Source organism: Semicossyphus pulcher, unplaced genomic scaffold (genome assembly GCF_022749685.1).
Source record: "Semicossyphus pulcher isolate SPU_LCO1_2020_fin unplaced genomic scaffold, fSemPul1.0.p SCAF_25, whole genome shotgun sequence".
In the NCBI taxonomy this organism is placed as follows: Eukaryota; Metazoa; Chordata; class Actinopteri; order Labriformes; family Labridae; genus Semicossyphus; species Semicossyphus pulcher.
Genome location: NW_027211699.1, coordinates 3,296,601 through 3,302,626, shown reverse-complemented (window position 1 = coordinate 3,302,626; position 6,026 = coordinate 3,296,601).

Below are 6,026 nucleotides of genomic sequence, written 5' to 3'. Positions count from 1 at the left end.
TTAATCTCCCAGAAGAGCAGGCTTTGATTGCTGCAAATGAGCCCAAGCTGCTGCAGATAAAAGGTGCACATACCATCGGAGCGGTACACGACAAAACTACCTTGGTACTCGCTTCAGTCCGGCTCCTCAGCATTGACCCCCACTTCACTTATAGTCTTTCCATATTAATGATCCAACCAGGTCTCCAGCCAATCACAGAGGATGGTTCAAGCGATCAAACAGATGCACATGGCTATACATACAGTAATAACTCCCCCATCCCTCCCTATCCGTCTGCCTACTTCTAATCCTAAGTTAAACATTACATTATGTTTCAAGAACTGTGCTAGAAATGCACATAACAGTGTGAGTGTAGCTTGATGTTATATATGTTTTACATTGTTTTAGATTGGAAAATTGGTTGCATGCATCAGTATTATACATCCTTTAACACAAGTGAACACAAACTAGAGATAAAATAATATATAAATTCAGAAAAATAACAGTATAGGTCATTTTTTAAAGCAAAAATAATTGAAAAATATGTCAATCATGGTCTGTTTCTAGGTTTTTACACGAGATGTTCCCAACCATATCATTGGGTTTTACCATTTTGGTTGAGCAAAACAAAACATCTGATGATGTCACCTCGGGCTATGAGGAGTTGGGGTGGATATTTCATACAATTTTTTGATGTCTAATTGATCTGTTGATCAAAAAAATAATTGGTGATTTAATAGATGAAATTAACTGTTAGTTGCAGCTAAAAATTAATAGTGCATTTTATCATTTTTTACATTTTCCCAGCTATTACCGTCACTGAAACATCATTATGATGATACAGATTCAATATAACTTTATTGGTTTATGTTGGGGTTATTAAATTAACCAGAAAGACAGTATATATTGAGTTTATATATATTCTATGAGCATCTGCATGTGTGTTTGTAACTGTGTGCGGGTGTCTGTGTGTCTCAGAGGATTATATCCAATGGTTGATTGTTTGGTGTGAGCTTTGCAAAGGGATCGAGATATAATCCCCTCTCCGCCCCTCCATCCTCCCCTCGTACTACGGAGGCAGATGAGGATGGTCACTGCAGGACTACAATGCTGCTCTACAACACACTCCTCACATATCATATATTACACATATAAGACTAGGCATGAATCCATATCACTTTTTATCTTATTCTCTTTAAGAAATTATAATAATTGTTTGTTCCAAAGGCAATATTGTTTTGAGATCCACGCAGCTTACATCGTTCTCAAATGTTTCCGAGCTCTTATTACCCCCAAAAGGCTTACGTTTTTCAGTGCAGTTTGTTTATCTGTTTGTCCGCAGGATTACAGAAAAACTACTGGCTTAATTTCCATGAATTTTAGTGGAGGGGTGTAGCATGTCCCAAGGATGAACCCATAGATTTTGTACCAGATCTGGATCGACATTATGAATAAGCACTAATGGCAGATCAGACCTTTTTATCCCAACACAGGAGATCCTTTTTTTTGTCGCGGAACACTTAAAAACTAGTTGGATTAGCATCACAAGTACATTTTATATATATGGTACCAACATGCTGCTGTCTCCGGTTCACAGTGTGCAGTGTTCTCTAGCTGATTCCTGGTAAAGATGCTCAAGAGTCTTAAAATCTCTGAGCAAATCGGCTCTCTTTCACTTTCACTCAGGGATCTATACGGCTACTCTCTCTCACACACACACACACATACAAAGCTGTGTGTCCATGCAGTTCAAAGCAGAGTGGTACCTAATTCCTTCAACATATGCACAACTGTCATCAAACACGTGTCTGCTGCATGGCTTTAGCAGATCTATGGGAGGGTGAACCTGTGTGTATTAACCCTCTCACTAAAGGTCGGTGTCAATCACATGTGGCAGCACTCACAGGTTAACATGTGTCCTTACTTGGCATGCTTTTACGCCTTAAAGAATTTGCTGCTCGACTTTTCACTAAAACCAGGAAACAGATCACATGACTCTGCCTGTAGCAGTTGCATGTTTGCTTTAGGATTACTATTTCGATTTTATGGAACATCATAACAGAAGTGGTAGTTATTTAATATTGCATAAATATTTTTTCATATTCTGTGGTGATAACTTGAGGAAAATCCCAGGTTGGGCACAAGACGTGACGTGTTTTCCATCAATCAGCAGTGGTTTAAGAAGCTAACACAGCACAACATGCTCTAACTCACCTGTGTTTAAAGTGGTGCAATGTTTGTTTGTGTCTCCGCTATGGCTGAGAGTTACATGTTACAAGCCTGGGACCCAGAGGAATCTGCGAGTGACTGCTTTATTTGCTATGAAAGATGTGTTTGGCGAGGTTGGGCGTATTACAACAGTTTATCTTATATTGGGTGAGATTTTAGATTATTTTTTGGCCTTTAATGCCTTTATTAACAGACAGGACAGTGTTGGAAACAGGAAAAGAGAGAGTGGGGATGACACGAGGCAAAGGGCCGAGGGTTGGTGTTGAACTCAGGGCAGCCGCATCAAGGACAAAACCCCGTCCTCCATACATGGGTCGCGCGATTTATCCACCAAGCTAAACCAGCGCCCGATTAACACATTTCTGTGGAGAACCACGATGGCAGCTGCTGATGGAAAAAGTTGAGGTAGTTGAAATTATGCACAAATGGTCAGTGTTTGCCTCTAAAACATTAACTGGCAAACATCTGTGTATTATATTAAAGTAGAAGCAAAATGAAATGCTCGTTGGAACTAGATACCTTGTCTAGTAAGGTTCTGTTGCTCTGATTGGTCGTAGCATCCGGAGACTTTTTTGTCTGTGAAACTGACAGTGAAGTGAGAGGCCCCAACGATCTGGTGATGCCAGGCAAAAGATCAATGACATCAGACAATTTAACGTTCAGATGAAGGCAAACATTAAAAAGCAAAGTGGTGAAGAAAACGAAACAGATTGTTTCTATAATCATTTAAATGTTCCGTCAGTCAAATCAATTCTTACATGTCATTAAAACTTCTCAGCGCTCAAAGGGAAATAAAAACCTCTCTTAAAACAAACAGGCAATTCAATAGGCTGGACTCAAATTTGTCATTTTTGCTCAATTAATGACCAAATACTTAAATAAATGATGAATTTATTTACTCTATTTTAACTTGAATAACTATAAATTAATTGACTACATAATTTCCACATTGAATAGATGTCTGAAAAGCAGTAGAGGGTGAAAGTCAGCCTGAAACCTTCAGGGGAACGGTTTGTGTTGTGTTTGTCCGTATTTAGAGATGGAGTAAACATGGAGTGTGAGTGAGAGAAAACACTTGAGCTTGTGTGTGTGTGTGATTCAGTCTGCATCTGTGTGTGGGTCCACACATGTCAAACACACGCCCCCCTCCCTCCCCTCCTCTTGGACGATAATCTGAGTGTATTAATCTGTTGTTTGAACTCCTTAAGCACAGACTGTCTATCACATCTGCTCTCTTCACCCTTGTAAAGCTCTGCTATTTATAAACTTTTTCTTTCTCCTCTTGCTCTCCTTCTTTCTCCCCTTTTTCTTTTTTAACTGTCGTCGCAATTTGTCCAGCTGGCGGAAACAATGCTGGTAACTGATATTAGACGGATATCACAAGTGCAACATGGTGAAACAGGAGATTTTTTAAAGTGAAAATCACTACTGGAGATAACTTTGCAGAACAAACTTCACTCACTTAAAGCTCACTCAAAAAAATAAATGAAAAAGACGCAGAATATCTTTCTCCTAGAGAGGAATAAAAACACATCAAGCAAATAATCATAAATAATAGAGCTACAAACAATCAAAGAGACACATTCGGACACTACAAACACATCAAAGTGTGTCGGCAGCGAGTGAATGGGAGCCTGCAGAGGTGAGACATGACAAGGGAGAGGAAACCTGGCTTACCTGCTGCGCGTCGCTGTCTCCCATCCGACAAGAGCGAGGCATCGGGAGAGTCACAGGCGAGAGGAGGGACGAGGAGATGAAGAGGGAGGCAAAGTCACGGTCTTTGCGTCATCTGAGAAAATTTGCAGATTAATACAACAGCTTGGTGCTCTGAGCCCCCCCTCCCACCCCTTTTTTCCTCCCTCATTCACTCACTTCCTCTCCATCACAAGCATATTTCACCGGCCTATTCAAAGCGAGCTGGAGAAAGATTATAACTTATAATATTAAAAAACAAATGTGGCTGAGTTCAAAGAAAGAGGGGAAATTGGGACATGGGGGGGTCTTGATTACCCTCCCTTCCACAGGAGGGCGCTATGACCCTGCACTGGGTGGGGAAATGAGTGCAGCAGGGATCCTTTGACAGATATCAGTGTCAGTCAGCGAGGCCTCAAAGTGCACGGAGGCCCATAGGGTGGAGCTGCTACATACTGTGCATACATCAGGTGATCCGGTCGTTTCCGTGAACCGCGACACTTTATCAACACACAGGATTAGAAATAAAGTGGTAAAGAAGTCGAGGCGTTTCAGGTTTGTCATGCCAGAGATGCTGTGCTGTAGGTGGAAGAATGCAGGCCTATGATTGAGCTTTATGAGGAGGTCAGGATTGATTTATGAGCGCAGCTTCTCAGCTATCAAATACAGCGTTGTGTACAACGTGACTTTGCAGACATCAGACAGGCTGACTCTGCTCAGGTCTTTAAAGACAAACTTAAAACTCATATTTTCGCCTCTCAATTTCATTTCAGGCCTTAAAGACATTATCGTCATCCTTCCAGCGGGTCAATACCAGTCTCAATTAATCTATTAAGGCTCATCCTTGTACAAGTTAGTCATACTGGTGCCTCATTCCAGATGTTTAGATCTTCATCCTCCAGGAAAATCAGCTCCTCTTCTTTTCTTTCTCTCTCCGTCTGCCTCAACATTTTCCTCTATTTGTGTAAAGATGCTCTTGAATTTAGCATCTTGTGAGTTTTTGAGCCTTTTTCCTCGGCCAGAGGTCCATTTTGTGACACTCCAAAGTTGCTCAACATCCTCCTGAATCCATATTCTTCATGTATGTCCATACTGTCATTTTACTGTACGTCTATAGACCTGTCAGTCCATACTGAAGACGGATTCCTCCTTTGTTGCTTTAGCTGACATTCGCTACATTTTTCCCCTGTTAAAGTGATGCTGCACAAATTTTAAAAGCACTCCTTGGGATGGTATGTAACCAACACATCAGCATCTTGGTACAAAAGATATATACAAACTAGGACTGAAATCCACCATGAAATACAGATTAAGTATTTTTAATTCTTAAGTGCATAATTTAAGCTACAGGAGTTACTAAATATTTATCCACAGGGTGCTGGTTTAGCTCAGCGGTTAAATCAGTGGCCCACGTACAAAGGCTATACTCCTCGACGCGGCGGCACCTCGGCGCTGCAGCCCCTTGCCGCGCATCTTCCCCTATTCTCTCTTACCCCCCCGTTTCCTACACTATCCACTGTCCTCTCTCTAATCATCCATAATGTCTGTAATTTAATCATTTATTAAATCCTTGTATTCACCACATATAAAGACTATATAAACATGTAATAAACGGTTTATAACACAGTATAATGTCATTATAAGTGTATATTTTAAAGTGTTTATTAATGCAGGGTTTTTATAAGACTCTAATTTTTGTGTATAAGTTGATTATAGTGTATTATTAGCCATTTAATTTAATGTTTAAATACTGTTTATAAATATTAGAAACTGGCAATACAATCTGTATCGCGATACAGGGGTGATATTCAATATAGTTCAATACATTGCGATACCGTGAGCCAGGTGATGTTTTGCAATTTTTCAAAATCTAATGTCGTAAAAAGTTTGAAATAAAGAAAATACCTTGCTGTGCATTAAATCATAGTATGATTATTAATCATTATTTCCCTGATTAGTAAAAATGTAAATATTTGCATGTCAGTTGTTTTTTGAGAGTTTAAGTATCGTAAAATATAATACAGCGAAATGCAAGTCTATAAATATTTTTTGCACCCCTGCTGCGATTCAAACGCATCTCCATGCACATGCAGAGTCACACACACACTGTCGCAAACACACGCAGT